The 21,855-nt window shown below is 42.3% G+C and overlaps 1 non-coding gene across 1 annotated transcript; it reads left to right on the forward strand.

Moving 5' to 3' along the window:
- Positions 1 to 258: 258 nt before the first annotated feature.
- Positions 259 to 340, forward strand: trnal-uaa (transfer RNA leucine (anticodon UAA)). The gene has a single exon. It is a non-coding gene; the product is annotated as a tRNA-Leu (tRNA).
- Positions 341 to 21,855: the final 21,515 nt, after the last annotated feature.

The following is a 21,855-nucleotide window of genomic DNA, read 5'->3' on the forward strand; positions in this document are numbered from 1 at the left end:
GTTGTTAAAATGTGTCTGAGGGTGAAAGTGTTCAGAGCAGAATCAAGACAAATGGAACGCATCGGGTCAGAATGTAATGTAGAAAATCGATTATTGTTCAGAACAATGTCTTGACAGTGGCAGCTTCCGTACCACAAAACCAGCGATCAGTCTGAAGAGTATACGTGCTTTTATACATGAAATACCAACCAATGATCTTCAAGCAGCTCGGGGCAGTCAGCATTCACAAAACCAAATATGCTGACATGCTGCTACAGTGGTAGCATGGCCGAGCGGTCTAAGGCGCTGGATTTAAGTTCCAGTCTCTTCAGAGACGTGGGTTCGAATCCCACTGCTACCAGGTTGATTCTTCTGCACGGTGTGATACCCTGCAGACATATGATGGGTTGAATGACTTGTTTTAGCAATCGGATACTATGAGGCTCCGGAGTCACTTTAGAATAAAAACAATACTTTAAATACTCAGTGTGCATCTACAAATATTTGCCATACCCTTATGTAGATAATCCTCAGCTCTGGAAATACTAACATATTGGCTTCACAGTGCACTCACTCTGTAAAGACACAGAGAGCTCAGGAATGAGTTAAAGAGAGGTAAATTATATTTCCGCATACTTTGCTGAATTTTGTTGTGAAGTTTCTACGTTAATCACAACGTTCCCTGATGTCTATTTTTATGAAAATTGAGAGAAAGGGGTGCTGTTGAATAGACATTTTAGTGAAATAACGACACTGACTCTGAGCAACAGGCTCTTTAAATGGGAAATAGCGCCGAAAACATTTCGGGATTCAAAAGGAAATATCATATGTAGTGAAGATAAATGTGCTTAACAAATGGTTTAACTCACCTCAGCGCCTCTGGGAGAATTGACAGGTATAGATCCCAGTTTCCGTCACCTGACCCACATCAACAAACTAAGCGAACGCTAATTGATCGTCTATATCTCAGATCAACCAGCTTTCTATTGCACAGTTTAAATTTCACGAATCCTTGCAGTTGATTCTAAGATAACTTCAATGGGTGCATTTCCGAAGGGAACACCCCTCCAGATCAGATTCTCACAGACGAATTTAAAGTTCAACGAAAGCCTGGCAGCTAACTGACAATCTGGATCAATGCATGTATTGTCAACAGGAAGACCCTGACTTGTCAGATTCACATTGTCCAGTTTAAATGCATTAAGCTTGATATATAAATCTCAATCTGCATCCTTGGTTGCGTTCCCCACAGGCATGTACTGACAAATGAGGATCACAGCTCATAGTTTAAACGTAATCAAACTTGATACTTTCGTGTCATTTCGCATCAATAGTTTTATTTTCGACAGGCGCACCCAGACTAATCAGTGACCATGAACTAACTAATCCCTGATCGGCTGTCATGCAGAATAAACTTGATTTTCTCAACTCAGTTCATATTCGTGCGAAATGGCCTGATGAGTGCAAGGCAAAACATCTTCGAGAAAATCCGAATTTCCTTTCAACGAGAAGCCTGGTTAGACTGCATAGCAGGTTACTACACGGCAATTCCTGGAGCAACCAGGAGTTAATGGAGACTTAAGGAAAATCAGTGGAGGAAAGTCATGATAGTGACGATTCAGATTCTAATACCTCAGCTCGTGTTGAGAAGAACATGATCTGTATTAAGGCTGCATTGTGCCCAAAATCTATTATTTCCCCTGACTTTCACCAAAATCGGCTTCTTAGAATCATAAGATGTAGGAGCAGAATAAGATCACTCATTCTGTCTAGACTGTTCCACCGTTCAGTGAGATTGTGTTTGAATCCAATCTCCCACAAAATCACTTTCTTGCCCTATTCCAAAAACCCTCGATTCGGTTCCTGATTAAAAGTCTGTCTATCCCACCTTTGAATCCACTTGATGACTCAATCGCAGCAGCCCTCTGCAAGTGAAGAATTCTACAGAATCACGAGCTTATGAGAAAAACTATTTCTCCTTATCTCTGCCTGAAATGCATACCACCTTCTAGTAAGGCTATGCCCTACTGTACCAGCCTGTCCCACACACTCTCCACACGTAGCCTGTCATTTCAGCTAAGAATCTTGGAAACTTCATTAAAGGTGACACCCATTCTTCTATATTTGCACGTGTACAAAACCAAACTACCCAACCAATTCTATGTGGAAATATCCTCTTGTTGTTGAGTATCTTGTGGAACATTTCCCTATCGAATGTTGAGACTGATATTGATGATGTTTTCTTAAAGTTTGGGTGCAGGGAGAAAACAAGTATCAAATAGCAAACGAAGATGCAGAGGTGAAAGATTCAACATGTTATCATGGAGAGAGCTGTCCTGATCGGAAGCTTCCTCGCTGAAATTGAATATGACACAATCTCTTCCAAAATTCAATCTTGAGATGGAAAGGAAGAAATCGCAGATTTTTTGGTGTCCAATAAAATGGGAATGGAAATGGAGGGATGCAAATTTCAATATATATGTCAAGTACTTGATGAGCTGAATGGCAGACAACAGTCCCGTCGTATGAAGTGAGTCAGTGATCAATAGGAAAAGCGTGTATGAGAGAGAATCAGAAAAAAATGGCACAATGAATACAGACGGTGAGACACTGAGAAGGGAGATGGAAGAAAAGGCTATCGATTTGATAATGGGAAATTAACAACAATTTGTGAAAAGAGCAGGACCTTGGTGTTGAGCGGAATTTATGACTATTGAGGGAGTAGAACGCAGTGATGAGAATTTTAAATTCGAGACCTCACCTGGATGCCACCTCATGATCGACGTGAACACAGGAGTCATATGGTGACAGGACTTGATATGTGCTAATGAGTGACTGACAACCATGGAATTTGATGGAAGCGCATATCTTTGGACTTTCCCTGGGAAACGTTTGGACAAGCAGAGTGTGGATTTCACAAAGTTAACAATGGGTTTTGACGTTGCAATGAGTTCAGGAGGATTGGAATTGGAGACAATGATGGAAATGGCTGGAGGCAAAGTTGATTGAAATCGTAGTCTTGACTTGTGCCAATAATGCGATTGTTTACAATTGCAGTTCAGGACGATGTTCTGTGGGTATTGAGCAGAGTGCATGCTGATGAGTGAAGAGAATGTACTGGGGTTTTCCAAAGATTCGAAAAAGGATTAGAGTGGGACACTGACACATAGCTTCAAATCGAACATCAAATAGTACGCACTTGCCAGTGCAGAAATAGCAGACAACATTGGAGAGACCCTCGCAAATTATCGATATTTCTGATGGATCTGAGTGTGAGGTGAGAAGTGAAATTTGAACAGCTACCTGTGTCAAAAACGCGTAAAATGCACAGGGTTTTGTTTCATTGACAAATGAGCTGGAAGATAATGGAAATCGATTACAAATATGGGGAATGCTATGGATGATTGAACATCGAATCTTGCTATCCTCTGCATAGTCAGTTAGTTGCTTGTTGATTTTGCTAATCAAGGGAGGTCAGATGCTTACCGACCAACACAGATAATATTGATAAAAATAAAAAGGAGAAAAGACCGTCTGCCTGGTTTTGGCAGGATTTGAGTGATTTTTGAAATCGTTGGGACTGGCTGATATGTTTTACTCTGTCTCGTTTATTGTCCACTTCAACAACTGTTGAACCTTCTGACAAAAGAAGAAGAAATTACTGGACGAAGTGGACTGAAAAAGTATGCAATCACCCGTGACGTACAAATTATAGATGCAGCTTTTATTTTACGAACAATCTATTGCACTAAGAAGTCATGGAATCCATCATCTGAACCTGATGAATCGAACTTGCAAATTACAATTATTTCATTTTCTTTGTATTTCTTCTCTCCACACTGGCTGTCTGAGCATGAGTGGATATCATGATCAAGTGATTTTGCGATTAATATGAATAATTAATCGTCATTAATTAGATTATCATGCTCTTTATCATTGTCTTACCAAAGGGAATGCATGAATAATAAATCGGAATTTTGAGATAACGTATAAAATTAGTGCCCAAGTCCAGTTATTCAAGACTCTTGTTTCGAACAGTTGGGAAATCTTGAGTGTCATTGAACATTTTAAATTCAATGTATTACTCAAAGTTTGTGCGAAGATTTGTAGCTCGGGTGCTCGTTGTTGTGGTTCTGTTCGCCGAGCTGGAAGTTTTTGTTGCAAACGTTTCGTCCCCTGGCTAGGCGACATCATCAGTGTTGGGAGCCTCCTGCGAAGCGCTTCTTTGATGTCTCCTCCGCTGTTTATAGTGGTCTGTCCCTGCCGCTTCCGGTTGTCAGTTTCAGCTGTCCGCTGTAGTGGTTGGTATATTGGGTCCAGGTCGATGTGTTTGTGGATGGAGTTTGTGGATGAATGCCATGCCTCTAGGAATTCCCTGGCTGTTCTCTGTCTGGCTTGCCCTATGATAGTAGTGTTGTCCCAGTCGAATTCATGTTGCTTGTTGTCTGCGTGTGTGGCTGCTAAGAATAGCTGGTCGTGTCGTTTCGTGGCTAGTTGATGTTCATGTATGCGGATTGTTAGCTGTCTTACTGTTTGTCCTATATAGTGTTTTGTGCAGTCCTTGCATGGTATTTTGTACACTACATTCGTTTTGCTCATGTTGGGTATGGGGTCCTTCGTTCTGGTGAGTTGTTGTCTGAGCGTTCGACCCTCTTCAGCAAAGAAACAGGCAATGTCATAGGCCAATTGATCCATGCAATGTCGACACCAGTTTTTGATGTTCGGTGTGGTATTCACATGGAGCAATCAAATTCAGATCTGCTTTTAGACTTTTCCAGAAGTTGAAATGAATTGCATTGGAGAGGTGAGGCGAGAGGGAATGCCTCTGAAGGAAACTCCGCGTTTGTCTCAGAGTGACATCAGGCATAACATAGGACCATAGAATCCCTACTGAGTAGAAATTGGCACTTTGGCCGACAAGATCAACATAGACCCGCCGAGGAATAACCCATGCAGATCCATTCCCCAGTCCTATCACCCTACATTTACTTCTGACAAATGGAGATAATCTACTGACATTGCCAGTCAATGGAAAACTAGGACAGACATTTCACTGATTGTAATTTGAAACAATAGGCTCACGCTTGTTGGAGGCCAATCATCTCTCATCATAACTGACATTGCACCAGAAATTTAAAAGCAAGGAAACCTCGAGACTCTCCGACCCCAGGGAAAAGATTTTGTCTATTTATCCTATCCATGCCCTTCATACTTTTGTAAACCTGTATAAGGTCAGCCCTCAGCCTCCGTCGCTCCAGGGAAAACAGCCATACCCTGTTCAGCTTGTCCCTATTGCTCGAATTAGCCAACACTGGCAACATCCTTATAAATCTTTTCTGAACCATTTCAAGTTCGACAACATCCTTCCGAGCGGAAGGAGACCAGTCTGTTGTTACCCACCCTCTCTGCACCTGTCATTATTTTAGGGCTCAATCAAGTCCCCTCCCAAACTCATTCTTTGCAGTGAATATTGTCCTAACCGAAACAATCTCTCCTCAAAGCTGGAACTCTCCATAACAGGCAATATCCTGGTGAACTTTGTCTGCACCCTTTCAAAGCATCCACATCCTTTTCGAAATGTGGCGACCAGGACTGTACGCAGTATTCCAAATGTGGCCGAACCAAAGTCTTACACTGTTACATGACCGGCCAAATTTTATAAAATACCCCTTGCGATGAAGGAAAGTATTCCGTATGCCTTCTAAACGACTCGACTGACCTCTGTTGCTACCTTCAGGGAACAATGGACCTGAAAACCAGGTCGCTGTGAACATCAATTTTACACAGGACTTTTCCATTTACTCTATTGTTCGCTCTTGAGTTCGATCTTCCAAAATACATCACCTCATACTTGTCCAAATTGAACTCCATCTTCCATTTCTCTGCCCAACTCTCCAATGTATGTAAGCTATGCTCTATTTTCTGACAGTCCAGTTCACTGTCTGCTACTCCAACAATCTTACTTTCATCTGAAAACTCGTTCATTTGGCAAACTTCCATTCGTCTAAATAATTTATGTATATCACAAACAACAGTGGTCCGAGCACAGCTCCCTGTTGAAGACCACAAATTCCATTTTGAGAAGCTTCTTTCCACGACTACTCTCGGTCTCCTGTTTTCCAACCAGTTCTCTGTCCATCCATCGAGAACACCGTAGACCCCTGCGACTTCAACTTCATCATCGACCTACTATGGGGAACCTTAACAACCGCCTTACTAAATGCACATATATTGCATCCACATCCCTTGCTTCATTAATTAACTTTGTCAGCTCTTGAAAGGTTTCTATTAGGCTTCTAAGGCATAACCTTATTGCACAAAACCATGCTGCCTATCACTAATAACTTCATCTTTTTCCAAATGGGCATATATTTGCCGAGAGGTGCAAAGGAGAAACGAAGGAATTCAGGTAAGGTGAGTCTGACCGTTTAAAAGACTTACCTCAGGCGTCGGGGCCTTCATTTGCCTAGAGGTGCGAGGGGGGAGCGAATGAATTCTAGGAAGTTTTAAAGACAGGATACATTGATATAGGAAGGTTTCTCACGCGATGAAAGTGTGTCTGCTTTAATGCAAGGAGTGTCCGAAAGAAGAGTGACGAATTTAGAGCCTGGGTCAGTTCTTGGTGCTAAGATGTTGTTGCTATAAAAGAGACTTAGGTTTCGCAGTGGCAGGAATGGTTGCTTGATGTACCAGGGTTTTGATCATTTAGAAATAACAGGGAGGGTGGCAAAAGAGGAGGCGGTGGGACATTGCTAATCAGAGAGTGCAACACAGATACAGTAATGTAAGTTGTTGAGTAAGATTTGCCTACTGAGTCAGTATAGATGGAAGTTAAGAACAGCAAGGGAACAGCCACAGCATTGGGGGCTTTCTACAGTCCATCTAATATCAGGAGAGAGATTGAAGATCTCGTAAGCGAGCAGATTCTGGAAAAATGCAAAAGCAACAGAGTTGTTGTTATGTGTGATTTTAACTTTCCCAATTTCGACTGGAATCTCCTAAGTGCAGATGGTTTAGATGGACCCGTTTTTGTCAGGTGAGTTGAGGAGGGTTTCCTTACTCAGTATGCAGACAGATCGTCGAGGGAAGAGGCCATTTTGGATTTGGTGGTCTGCAACGATGCAGAACGGGTGTCAGATCTCGGGGAGAGCGAGAATGTTGGTGAAAGTGATCACAACTGCCTTATATGTAGCATAGCCTTGGAGAGGGAAAGGAACGGTTACTGATAGAAGATGTTTAATTGGGGAAATGGAAATTATGATGCTTTCAAACAGGAGTTGGGAAGTACAACCTGGGAGCAATTGATCCACAGAAATGGCACAGCAGACATGTGGAGACTATTTAAGGAGCAGTTTGTTGCAAGAGATGCACAACTGTGTTCCTCTGAGACAGGTATGAAGGGGTAAGATTAAGGAACATTGGATGACCAGAACAGAGAAACATCTCGTCAAAAGGAAGACGTCGGCTGACGGAAGGTGGAGGAAGCAAGGATCTAGAACAGCTTAAGAGGATTACAGCCTATCTAGAAAGGAGCTCAGAATTCGACAGTGGAGAGCCAGGAGGGGTCCCTTCTTCTCCGCCTTTTCTCCAATGTAAAAAGTTCGAGCTCAGTCAACCTCTCCTTATAAGATAAGCCCACCAGTCCAGGCAGCATCCTGGTAAACCTCCTCTGAACCCGCTCCAAAGCATCCACATCTTTCTTATAATAGGGCGACCAGAACTGGACGCAGTATTCCAAGCGCGGTCTAACCAAAGTTTTATAGAGATGCAACAAGGTCTCACGACTCTTAAACTCAATACCACTGTTCATGAAAGCCAAAACACCATATGCTTTCTTAACAAACCTGTCCACTTGGGTGGCCATTTTAAGGGATCTATGTACCTACACCCAAAGATCCCTCTGTTCCTCCACACTACCAAGAATCCTATCCTTAATCCTGTACTCAGCTTTCAAATTCGACCTTCCAAAATGCACAACCTCGCATTTATCCATGTTGAACTCCATCTGCCACCTCTCAGCCCATCTCTGCATCCTGTCCATGTCCAGCTGCAGCCTACAACAGCCCTCTCCTGTCAACGACACCTCCAACCTTAGTGTCATCTGCAAACTTGCTGACCCATCCTTCAATCTCCTCATCCAAGTCTTTAATAAAATTTACAAACAATCGAGGACCAAGGACAGAGCCCTGTGGAACACCACTCACCGCAGACTTCCAGGCAGAATATTTTCCTTCTACTACCACTCGCTGTCTTCTGTTGGCCAGCCAATTCTGTATCCAGACAGCTATGTTCCCCTGAATCCCATTTCTCCTGACCTTCTGGATGAGCCTACCATGGGGAACCTTATCAAATGAATGCCTTGCTAAAGTCCATATACACCCCATCCACAGCTCGACCCTCATCAACTTTTCTAGTCACATCCTCAAAGAACTCGATAAGGTTGTGAGGCATGACCTCCCCCTCACAAAGCCGTGTTGACTGCATTTAATCAAGCCATGCTCTTCCAGATGGTCATAAATCCTAACACCTTGCAGATGACAGATGTGAGACTGACTGGTCTGTAATTGCCGGGATTTGCCTCTTTCCTTTCTTGAAGAGAGAAATTACATTTGCCTCTCTCCGGTCCTCAGGTACGACTCCAGTGAAGAGCGAGGATGAAAACATCTTCGGAAGTGGCGAAGCAATTGCATTTCTCGTTTCCCAAAGCAGCCAAGGACAAATCTGGTCCGGGCCTGGCCACTTGTCAATCTTAATGTTTGACAAAATTTTCAGCGCATCAGTTTCCTCTATCTCTATCCATTTCAGCATGCACACCTGCTCTTCAAAGGTTTCATTCACTACAAAGTTCATTTCTTTCGTAAAGACAGAAGCAAAAAAACTCATTTAGGACTTCCCCTACCTCCTCAGACACCACACAGAAATTCCCTATGCTATCCCTGATCGGGCCTACTCTTTCTTTGACCTTTCTCTTATTCCTCACATAAGTGTAAAATGCCTTTGTGTTCTCCCTAATCCGTTCTGCCAAGCCTTTCTCGTGCCCCCTCCTAGCTCTCCTCAGACCATTTTAAGCTCCTTCCTTGCCTGCCTGTAATCCTGTAGAGCTGAGCTTGACCCTAGCTTCTTCCACCTTACGTAAGCTACCTTTTTCCTTTTGACGAGAAGCTCCCCCGCTCTCGTCATCCAATGTTCCTTTATCTTACCACTTCTTGCCTGTCTCAGAGGGACATATTTATTCATCACTTGCAACAACTGTTCCTTAAATAGTCTGCACATGTCTATAGTGCCTTTACCATGGAACAATTGCTCCCAATCCATGCTTCGTAACTCATGTCTAATCGCAGCATAGTTTCCTTTCCCCCAGTTAAATATCCTCCCATTTTGTCTAATCCTCTCCTTCTCCATAGCTATGTAGAATGTGAGGCAGTTGTTGTCACTATCACCAAAATGCTGTCCCACCACAAGATCTGAGACCTGCCCCGGCTCATTGCCGAGCACCAAGTCTAGAATGGCCTCTCCCCTCGTCGGCCTGTCAATGTACTGAGTTAGGAAACCCTCCTGAACACACCTTACAAAAACAGCTCCATTCAAATCTTCTGCTCGAAGGAGGTTCCAATTAATATTAGGAAAGTTAAAGTCACCCATTACAACAACCCTACTACGTCCACACTTTTCCAAAATCTGCCGAGCTCTGCTTTCTTCCATCTCCCTGCTACTATTGGGAGGCCTGTAGTGAACCCCTAAAGAGGTGACTGCTCCCTTGCTGTTCCTAATTTCCACCCATACTGACTCGGTCGGCAGATCATCTTCGACAATGGAAGCTTCTATAGCTGTGATACCCTCTCTGATTAGTAGTGCTGCACACCCTCCTCTTTTTCCCCCTTCCCTATTCTTTTTAAATGCTCTAAACCCTGGAACATCCAGCAACCATTCCTGCCCCTGAGAAACCCATGTCTCTGTTCTGGCCACAACATCATATCACCAGGTACTGATCCATGCTCTAAGTTCGTCACTTTTCTCCTGATACTCCTTGCGTTAAAGCAAACACACTTTAACTGATACCTTGATTCCTTGCCAGGAAGGTCTTTCCCACTAGCTGGTTTACCTCTTGCTACTGCCTCATCTGCATCAACTCTCATCTCCGATATACAGCTGAGGTTCCCACCCCCCTGCCATACTAGTTTAAACCCTCTCGAACTACTGATGCAAAACTTCCACCCAGGACATTTGTCCCCTTCCAGTTCAGATGCAACCCGTCCTTCTTGTACAGGTCCCACTTTCCTCAGAAAGCATCTCAATTATCTACATATCTGAAGCCCTCCCTCCTACACCAGCTGCGCAGCCACGTATTAAGCTGCGCCCTCTCCCTGTTCCTCGCCTCGCTATCTCGCGGCACCAGTAGTAAACTAGAGAACACTACTCTGTTCGTCCTGCTTTGCAGCTTCCATCCTAACTCCCTGAAATCACTTTTTATATCTACGATCCTTTTCCTGGCTATATCATTAGTGCCAATATGTAGCAAGATTTTTGGCTGTTTACACTCCCCTTTTAGAACCTGATACACAGGATTGGAGACGTCCTGGACCCTGGCACTAGGGAGGCAACATACCTTCCGGGAATCCCGATCCTGACAACAAAATCTCCTGTCCATTCCCCTAACTATCGAGTCCTCTACCACGAGTACTTTTCTATTCTGCCCCCTTCCCTTCTTTGCCACAGTTTCAGGCTCAGTGCCAGAGAACTGACTGCTATGGCTTTCCTCTGGTACGTTATCCCCCCCAGCAGTATCCAAAACGGTATACTTATTGCTGAGGGAAATGTCCACAGGGGATCTCTGCACTGTCTAACTGTCCCCTTTCCTCCCCCTAACTGTAACCCATTTATACTTCTCCTGAGACTTAGGAGTGACCAACTCCCGGTAACTCCTCTCAATTACCCCCTCAGCCTCCCGAATGATCCGTAGTTCATCCAGATCCAGATCCAATTCCCTAACACGGTTTTCAAGAGCTGGAGTTGTGTGCACTTCCCACAGATGTATCCAGCGGAGACGTGTGCCATGTCTTCCATCTGCCACATTCTGCAGGAGGAGCAAGCAACTGCCCAAGCATCCATACCTGACTTATCTGAACACGCACTCAGTACTAAAGTAGAAAGCTTAGTTCAAGTTGCTATAAAATTAAGAACAAACTTTTATTCAATCGAGGAAGTTTGAAATGAACGTTACCTTATTAACTAGGTAAGAGGAGGAGGACGGGTGGGAGACTCTACAATGGTAGAGTCTCGGGTTTAGCCGCTTTGCTGATATATATGGTCACTGTTTTGCTTCCCGGCTGACCCTCTGGTCCTCGTCACTTCCCCTGCTCCTCCCGCTCCTTCTGTAAAAGGGAAAACACCGTTGTCCGCTACCAGTAAGTAATTGTTTTTAAAAAAAACTGCCTTACCTTAGCTGCGGTCATCCGGTTTCGTCTTATCTCCGCTGCTGCTCGCACTCAAAATGGCCGTTGGCGTCGAAGGGTGAGTATTTATACTCATTGCTTTCCTTCCTGGCTGCCCGTCTGGTCCTCGTCACTTCCCCTGCTCCTTCTGTGAAAGGGAAAACATCGCTGTCCACTACCAGTAAGTAAGTTTTTAAAAAAAACTGCGTTACCAAAGCTGCATTCTTCCGGGTTCGTCTTATCTCCGCTGCTGCTCGCACTCAAAATGCGTCGGTTTTTGCGTCGGTTTTCATCCAGGAAAGAGACCTCGTTGTAAGTGAAAACTTACAGGAGCTGGGATACAGTCTTGACTAGATTTAGATTGATGAAGCTGATCTGTTACACATTTTGGAAAACACGAAGATTAATAAGTCTCCAGGGCCAGACCAGATTTATCCCAGGCTGCTCTGAGAAGCAAGAAAGGAGGTTGCTAAGCCGTTGGTAGTTGCCTCCTCACTCTTCACTGGAGTAGTACCGGAGGATTGGAAGGAGGCGAATGTTGTTCATCTTTTAAAGAAGGGTAATAGGGAAATCCCTGGCAATTACTGACCAGTCAGTCTCACGTCTGCCGTCAGCAAGGTTGTGGAAAGAATTCTGAGGGATAGGATTTATGACTATTTGGCAAAGCATCGTGTGATTAAAAACGGTCAGCATGGCTTTGTGAGGGGCAGTTCAAGCCTCCCAAATCTTATTTAGTTCTTTGAGGAGGTGTCAAGACAGGTCGACGACGGCCGAGATGTAGCTGTGGTGTAATTGGAATTCAGCAAGGCGTTTGATAGGGTTCCCCACGGTATGCTCATTCATAAAGTCAAGAATTATAGGATACAGGGAGATTTGTTATCTGGATTCAGAATTGGCTGGCTGACAGAAGGCAGAGAGTGATTGTAAATGGAAAGCATTCTGCCTTGAGGTCAGTGTTGGGTGGGGTTCCGGAGTGCTCTATTCTTGGGCCTCTGCTCTTTGTAGTTTTTATAAATGATTTGGATGAGGAGATTCAGAGGTCGTTTAGCAAATTTGCAGATGTCACCAAGGTTGGAGATGTGGTCGATAGCATTAAGGGATACTGCAGGCTGCAGCGTGACATACATAGGATGCAGAGCTGGGTTGTGAAATAGCAGATGGAGTTCAACCTGGATAAATGCGAAGTGATGCAGTTTGGAAGGTCGAACTCTAATGCTGAATATAGGATTAAAGGATTCTTGGTAGTGTGGAGGAACAGAGGGATCTGGGTGTGCAAGTACAGGGATCCCTCAAAGTTGCCACCCAAGTGGATAGGGTTGTTAAGAAATCATATGGTGGTTTTGCTTTCATTAACAGGGGAATCGAGTTTAGGAGCCGTGAGCATTAGCTGCAGCTCTACAAGTCCCTGGTGCAACCACACTTGGAATATTATGTATGGTTCTGTTCGTTCTACTATAAGATACAGAGGCTTTGGAGAGGATGCAAAGAATGTTTCCAGGATGCTGCCTAGTCTGGAGGGCTTGCCTTATGAAGAAAGTTTGAATAATCTCGGACTTTTTCTGTGGAGAGAAGGAGGAAGAGAGGAGACCTGATCGAGGTGTACAAAATAATGAGAGGAATAGATCGAGTCAGTAGCCAGAGACTTTTCCCCAAGGCAGGATTGACTGCTACGAGAAGTCATAGTTTGAAGGTATGAGGAGGAAGGTATAATGGAGACGTCAGAGGTAGATTCTTTATGCAGAGAGTTATGAATGCATGGAAAGCGTTGTCATCTGGGGTGGTGGAAGCAGAGTCATGGTGACATTTAAGCGACTGCCGGACATGCACACGGATAGCAGTGAGTTGAAGTGTGCATCGGTTAAGTTACTATATTTTACATTAGGATTAAATCTCTGCACAATATCGTGGACCAAAGGGCCTGTTCTGTGCCTCACTTTTCTATGTTCTATATATGCTATCCCTCAGTATCTTCTTAAGTAGCTTCCATACCCCGACGTCAGGCTCACAGACGTGCAATTACATAGGAAATCCCTGCTACTCTTCTTAAACAATGAGGCAACACTCTGGGACCTCCGCCTTGTTCAAGGATGCTGCAAGGATATCTTTTAAACCCCAGCTATTTCCTCGATTGCTTCCCTCAGAAACCGAGAATATATCCTGTCCAGACCTGGGGACGTGTCCACATTAATGCATTTTAGAATGTCCACCACTTACTCCCGCCTTAGGCCGACTTGGCTTAAAGTAATCAAAGAGCTATCCCTAACCTCACTCCAACAGTCAAATGCCATAAGACATTATAGAATACAAGCGACAATGTTGAAGATACCAGAGACAGTATTGCGTCTCTGCTCCTATTCTGATTTTTCTTGTGGTTCTTTCCAATCTTTGCAACAAGGCAGGATCACAAACCCAGAAGGTTTTATAGCGTGGATGTTTGGGTGCAACTATTTTGGAATTGCGCTATACGAAAGGAGTTTCTTTCTTCCCATCCCTTCATGTTGGTATTTTTATCTTTTTCCTCGATTGGATGTGTCCGGCAATGATTGTGTTAGTTTTTATTGCTCACCTTTAGTTGCACGGTGCAGAAGATGTTCGTGAGGCCAAAATTGCTCACGCTACCTCTAAACGTTGTGTGACCAGAGCTTCATAAAGCCTGAGAAGTCCATCCCTGCTTTTATATTGTCGTCCTATCGAGATGAATGACAACATTGCATTTGCCTTCCAAATTGCCGACTCAACCTGAAAGTTTAACTTAAGAAATTGCTGGACTAGGACTCCAAGTCCGTTTGCACTCCAGATTTCTGAAAATTCTCCCCATTTAGAAAATATTCCATACATCTATTCTTCCGAGCAAAGTCATGATATTTATATTTTCCACATGGTAGTTAGTCTGTCATTTCTTAGCCAATTTCCTAAACTGTCTAAATCTTTCTGAAAACTCCCTACCTCATCAATGCTATCCGTGCAACTATTTGTGTATCTTTATGGAAAGGTAGCCAGAAGTTAGTCAGTTTCCTTCGTCAAAATGATGAATATATAAAGTGAAAAGTTGTGGTTCAACACTGATTCTTGTGAAACACCATTAGTCCCTGGCTCCAATTCTGAGAAGGACCATTTTATGCCTATTCTCTGCTTTCTGCCGGCAAAAAACTTTTCTGTCCATGCTAGTGCCTTGTTTCGAAGACCAAGGGTCGTCATGTTGCCAAGCAGTCTCCTGTGTAGAACGTGTTCAAAGATCCTCCGGCAGACCTGCTGGATAGCATTCTTCGGTCCTCTTGTTCTAACCTGCTCAGTACCTCCTCAAAAAATTCAAACAGGTTTGTCTGACGTTCCCTCCAAATTGATGAAACCATACAGACTTAGCCTTATTTTTCCATGCACTTTCCGATCCCGTCGCCACAATTAATGCTTTCTGTTTTGCTGTTGTACTGACCATGATTTTCCTACTCAGACATGGTTCCTTCATCCTCCGTTTGGTATTTGCTTCTTTTACCTCAGATGATGTTTTTTTGTTGTGTCTCCCGAATCATTGCCGAAAACTCCTGTCACTTCTATTTCACTCTCTTTCCTGCGAAGTCCTCTCCCAATTAATTGTCGTCAGTTCCTCTTTCATACTAGTGCCGTTGACTTTATTAACCATAATAGAGTTAAACCTGATTCAAAGTTCTCCATCTCAAACTGCAGATTAAATTAACCCAAATTACGATCACTGCCTCGTAACACATTCTTCCTCTTGAGCTCCCTTTTTAAGTCTGCCTCGTCGGACAACACTAAATCCTGAATTGTCTCTTTCCCATTGGGCTCCACAACAAGCTGCTCCAAAAACAAAACACCTCGTAGACAGCCCACAAATTATTTTTTCTTGTAATCCACCATCAACTTGCTTTTCCCAGTCCACCCGCATGTTAAAACCCCCCATGATCACTGTTACCTTCAATACCGTGCAAGCCTTTTCTATCACTTCGTGGGTCGTATGCGCCAAAACCAGAACGGGCTTTGGAGGCCTGCAAATAAAACCGATTATGTGCTTTTTCTTTTTACCTTTGCGGTTTCTCAACTCTACTCTCACAAATTCTATGTCATCTGATCCTACTTCATTTATTGTTATTGTTTAAAATTCACTTTTTGCAAGAACTCCAAACCCAAGCCCTTTGCCCACCTGCCTGCCTTTTCAATCTGACATATATCCTTGAATATTGACCTCCCAGTCCTAATACTCTTGCAGACATATCGCCGTGATGCTCACCACTTCATATCTGCCCATCTTAATCTGCGTCACTCGGGCATTTATCTTATTTCTAACACTGTGCACCTTGACATGCAACACCTTCAGTCCTGTATTGACGGTATCCCTTCTCATTGTTCGATATTTATCCATAGTTGTTGACATTTGAATCCAAAACGTTTTGAAACACGCTGCCCACATCTGTGTGCTGAAGAATTGAACAGCCACTGCTGAGTTCTTCCTTCTTCTCATTTTTTTCCCACACATTTTAATGTGGAGTCCACACACCCATAGATGCTTACCTGCAGCTTTGCTTCACAATGGTCGTTACTACTGCTTGGAGTTCCGTTGTTCTCTGCTCTCACACATCACAGTTTAAAGGCTTATAGACCACACTCTTTACACTTCTCTCTCGAACACTGGTCCCAACTCGGTTCAGGTGGAGACCAAGTCAATGGTACATATCCCTCATGTTCCAGTACTAATGATGGTGACCCTTCAAATGGAAGTGCTCTCTCCTGCACCACACTTTTCACCATATGTTCACTTCCTTTATTCAGTTAATAATTACTTAGGGGAATTTACATCGGAAATAATGTTGCATGAAATTGATGCTTCGCATTTAAACAATTTGAAAACCTATATTTGATTATAACATGGAGATTCGATTTTCCGTCATACCATGCGTAAGAAGACCCAATAAAGTGGACATAGACCAAATGGAACAAACAGCTGCAATTAAATTAGAGCGAGGATAACGGTATTGAGGTTAACCAGGGAATCTACACACCTTTCACAAAGGCGATGAGGTTAAGAAACTGTGACTGCCATTGTAACTTCAGTTGAGATCAATTTGAGTTTTTAAGGATCTTTGTTTCACCAATTAAGTTTCAATTTACCATTGGTGTATCTGAGGAATTAAACAGGAACAATAGATATAAGATGTTGTTATTGATCAGACTAAATGCCCTAAAATGCATTGAGACGATAGTCTAGATGCTAATTATTTCTCACTTTAAAACTAACTTGCAACGTTCCTTTCCAGATCCAAATCGTTCACTCAAACTACTCAAATTTAAGCAAACAACCGGTTATTTTTACTGCAGTTAACTAGAGACAAAATAGGAAATAAAGGAAAACAATTGTAATTCTATCGAAATGATGAACAAAAGAATACATGTACTGAATGTTACTAATTAGTGTTTGCCTATAGGAACACGTCATAAACACACCCTTGACAAAGACAAATACTATAAAACAGATCGTCTCACATGCAATTCTAACAGCAGCGAGATATTCCACATTTTAGCTGTAACAGACAGTAGAATAAGACTCTCCCCATACAAGTTCAAGACCTCATTAACTACAAATTGCTACAACTATAAATTCTGCTTCTGTGGGAGTTAATACCACCCATTCAAACTGATTGTATTGTTTTAACTTTAAAAGTAAAACAAGGCATTGCAAGCTGTTGACTCCGAGAGACTGTTCTCCACCTCTGTCTTAAAATTTCTTCATAGAAACAGGTAAAGATACAATTCCTAAATCCATAGCATCATCACTCCTCCCCACTTAGAAAAAAAATATGGAGACATGGCTTCATTTAAAAGAAAATCTTATGTCATTCATAGACTATAATACATATATATTGCATTGACTCTAGTCATTCAAGCATTCACACCTACATTTCACTTTCCTCTATTTCCTCCAGCGAATAAAAATTTCCATCTTCCTACATCAAACATGCAACAATGGATCAAAAACTACGTTCTCTCGCTCTGCCATGTGTACAATGTTTAAACTGAATGGCTGCAATAATAAATTCCGTCTAAACAGTCTGCAATGCTACTTCATAGTTTTTTTTTCAAAACTAAAACTTTAAGAGCTTATGTTCAGTGTATGCAATGGTCCCAGATTGTCATCTTACAAATTCAAATGTCGCAACGCCGACACCAAACTCAAAGTCTCCCTCACAATTGTCGATTATCTCTGTTGATGATTATTCAGTTTTCTTGAATAACATGCATTTGATATTTCAGGATTTTCGGTATGTTCTTGTAAGATTCCAGCACCGACACACACATCACTTGCATTGATAAACACCTTCAATGGCTTTGCACAATTACGTGCGGTCAACATTATTCTTAACACAGGTTTCAGTCCTTGAAATGCCTTTTGATCTTCATCCGTTCACTGATATTGTGAAAACTTCTTCAACAAGTCAATCACTGAAGCAACCACATTACTAAAATTCGGTGTAAATTTCTGATAAAAAAAGGATGCGTTTTGATCCAGGAATGAGATTATTTTCCTTGTGTCGTTGATGGAGGAAAGTCCCCTGTAACTTTTGCTTTCACAACCCTTTGTGGACATCTGTCCCTGACCAATTATATGGCCGAGTAATGTGTCTTGAGCATTTGCGAATTTACTCTTAGCCAGGTTTATCACCAAGCCTGCTTACCGAATTCGTTTAAAGAACTTCGAGAGATGCTTCAAATATTTCTTGCATGTATGATGAGAAATCAGCAGACCGTCATTAAATATGATACAACTGAATCATCCCAATATTACTTTACTGATTTGTCTTCATTAAAAAAAAAATCAGGACAACATAAACCTCCTGACATCATGTGGTTGTCACAAAGTCACTGGACGACTGTAATGTTGTGGGCATATTGATTCATATCCCAGCATACCAGATCATGAAATTTTAATTCAATAGTATTAAGACAAACTGGCAATCAAACAAAAAATCCCACGAACATTAACGCACACTGAGTTCACTAAGCCAACACAGAAAGCTAAACACACACACATACACACACTCCTACATGCACACACACACCCACACTCACACATGCACCCTCTCACAACCCCACTCGACACACACACATACACACTCACATGTGGGGTGAATTTGTACTTGCAAAGTTACATTGTACTTTGCTCAAAATTGCAGGAATCCGTGTAAGATTCTATTAATTCATTTTTTTAAGATTAGAATCAATCCAAATATTATGGAATACAAAGAAGCATACAGGGGACTAATACCTTCAACACATGATCTGGGCTGACAACAATTGTTAAAGTTCACCTGAGAACGTAATGCGTAAAACAAGTTACGATTTACACGTGAAAGAAGTGAAACTAACATGGTCAGTATAACAAATGAGAAAGGTATTTTTCAATGTATAATTTCACTTACATCACACTGTAAACTTTTGCTATAAATTCTGTGTCTTAGATTTTTGTACTCTATTACCACCTAATGGAGGAACAGAGCTCCGAAAGCGCGTGCTTCCAATTAAACCCGTTGGACTATAACCTGGTGTTGTGTGATTATTAACTTTATACCTCCCAGTCCAACATTGGCATATCCAAATCAAAATTGTCAGCGACAGGCTCTTTGGCCCAAAGTGTCTGTGTGGTTTACGATGCTATTCCAAACTAATCGGTCCCACTGTATTCACTACATGTTCTTGTATCTGTCTAAACGCCTCTTCAAACTTGCTATCGTACCTGACTCTATTAGCCCCACTGCCAGTGCTTTCCCGGCACCTACCATCGTCTGTGTGAAGAAGTTGTCTCCCAAGGGTCTTTAGATCTTGTCCCGTGTTGCTTCAAACGTATACTACCTCTACGTGACATTTTAACACTGGGAAAAACACTTTGACTACCCACCCTATCCACTCCTCTCATAACTTTATACACTTACATTAGGTTGCTCTTCAGACTCAACTGCTTTAGTGCAAAAAATCCAAGTTTTCCAAGCTACTCTGAGAGCTAATCTTGCAAAACCTCTTCCGCATCCTATACAGAATCTTCACATTGATGCTATAGTGAGGCGACCAGAACTACACACAAAATCAATACGTGGCTGAACTAAGGGTTTATGCAAATATAACATGATTTCCCGTTGTTTACGTTCAACGCTTTGACCAAGGAAGGTAAGAATGTGATATGCCATTGACCCATCTTATCCAGTCATATTTCTAACATTCCAGAGCTATGCACTTAGTAACCAAAATCCTCCTTCATATCAATGATTCTGAGGTATCTGCTTTTTACCAAATACTTTCCAATTGCGTTACAAATGCAGAAGTCCCATCGCTGACTCTTGCTGAGCTCTACGAGTCACAGACCTCCAATCAGAACAAATTCATCACCACAACTACCCTCTGTCTTCCATGAACAAACCTATTTTGCATCCAAATGAATAAATCACCGAAGTTCCCATGTTTCTTAATGTTCTGGACTATTCTACCATGACAGACAATGTCACATGCTTTCGTAAAGTCACATAAGTAACATCCACTGTCTTGGCTTCATCAATCAGCTTTGTCCCTTTCAGGAAACATTCAATCAAGTTTGAGACAAATACTCTTCCACATAAAGACATTGCATCTCTACGAAATCCATTATTTTCAAAATTAGAATTAATCCTGTCAATTAGAAAAATTTCCAAACATTTCCCTGTGATAAAAAGCTCAATGGCCAAGAATTTCCTGGATTTTCTCTGTTTCCCTTCTTGAACAAATGATAAACCTTGTCTGTTAATCAGACTTCTGGGGTTTCGCCTTCATCAAAAGCGTATGAAAATATACTTATAAAGGTTCCAGCAATCTCTCCTCTTTTGCCCCCTCAACATCCGACGGTAGCTTCCATCAGTTCTAGGCGAACTATCTGCCTTATTGTTTTTGAAGAGACTCGATATCTCCCCTTTCATAATGTCGATATGCTCCAGGAAATCAACATTCCCAATCGCTCACCTTACCACGGCACAGTTTGTTCTCATTGTTAAATACCGAGACAATGTACACTGTAGTGAAGTAATTCAACTTTCTGGCTTTGCGCATGTATTCACTCATCTTTCCCTCGATTCCCTTTTGTTCTTAACAAATGGAAACAACCTCTTGCATTTCTCCTTAATTTGAATGGCTAAGAACATTCCATTAACCATTTTAGACATCCTAATTTCCTTCCTGATTTTGGTCTACCCCTCAGGGGTCATGTTCCAGCTTGCTGCACCTTATGTAGGTTTCGTTTCATTTTTTAACACGAGTCTTTCAATATCTTTTGTCTCCCAGGACTCCGACGTCTGGCTGTCTTCTTCATTCATCCTCAAATGAATCAAAACGGCCTTCAAAACATACGCCGTTTTCTAATGTCCACATACCTTCAATCAACTGCCCCAATGTAATTCCTCGATTTTAATCTAATTCAGTTGTAGACAGCTTTCCCAAAATTTAGCACTTTTATCCGGGGATCAGTCTTATCGTTGTCCATAATTTATATAAAACTTACAGATTATGATCATTGCTATTGATATGTTTTCCTACTGAACATTTGATCAGTTGGCTCGGTTCATTCTCCAATACCAGGTCGAGTGTGGCCTCTTCCTCAATTCGAAAACCGATATGCTGTTTCTAGAGCCAATCAATTCTCCATCAGTTTCCGCACCACAAATGGATCTATCACAGTGACAACACAGTGACATTCTCCTTCATAAATAACATAACCATGCCACCCTTTTAAGTCGCTCTGTATCTTGCCTGAACTATCCAAATGCTGGACAGTTTAGCTGCCAGTCCTGCCCTGCTCTCGAAACAGTCACTGTAATGATCATCACATCGTCGAACCATGTATTAATTCAGACAGTAGCACATCTGCCTTACCAATTATATTTCTTACATTAAACGTATTTACACTTCAGAATGCCAGTTGCTACCTGTTCACAAACCTCGTCCTGCCCATTCTTAAGATAAGATGGAATTGACTCTTGAAGGCTGTCTAATCAATGAAGAATGGGCAAATACACGTTGATTTATAGATTAGTGGTGTTGGAAGAGCACAGCAGTTCAGGCAGCATCCGAGGACAGGCAAAATCGACGTTTCGGGCAAAAGCCCGTTGATTTATCCTCATCTCAGAAACACAAAACATAAGTGATCGGTGTTGAAATCAGGCCAATAGATTATTTGCTCAACGTTGCTGGTGCTGCGTATATTTTAATGCAGGCTTGGAATTTCCACGCCCCATTCCCCCTGAACCTCACAGTGGACTCTCATCTCGTTGCAGCAAAAGTTTTGAGGGAGATATTTCATTGGGTTTAGCCACATTTGGGAGATTTATACAAACCTTAGATAAGCACTTGAATGATTTTGACATAGTGCAGGGGGACGAACTGAGAATAGTTCACAGGTCAGCGCAAAATCGAGGGC

This window comes from Chiloscyllium plagiosum, unplaced genomic scaffold (genome assembly GCF_037043375.1).
Source record: "Chiloscyllium plagiosum isolate Xiang-an unplaced genomic scaffold, Cpla_swu_hap1 HiC_scaffold_41, whole genome shotgun sequence".
Lineage (NCBI taxonomy): Eukaryota > Metazoa > Chordata > Chondrichthyes > Orectolobiformes > Hemiscylliidae > Chiloscyllium > Chiloscyllium plagiosum.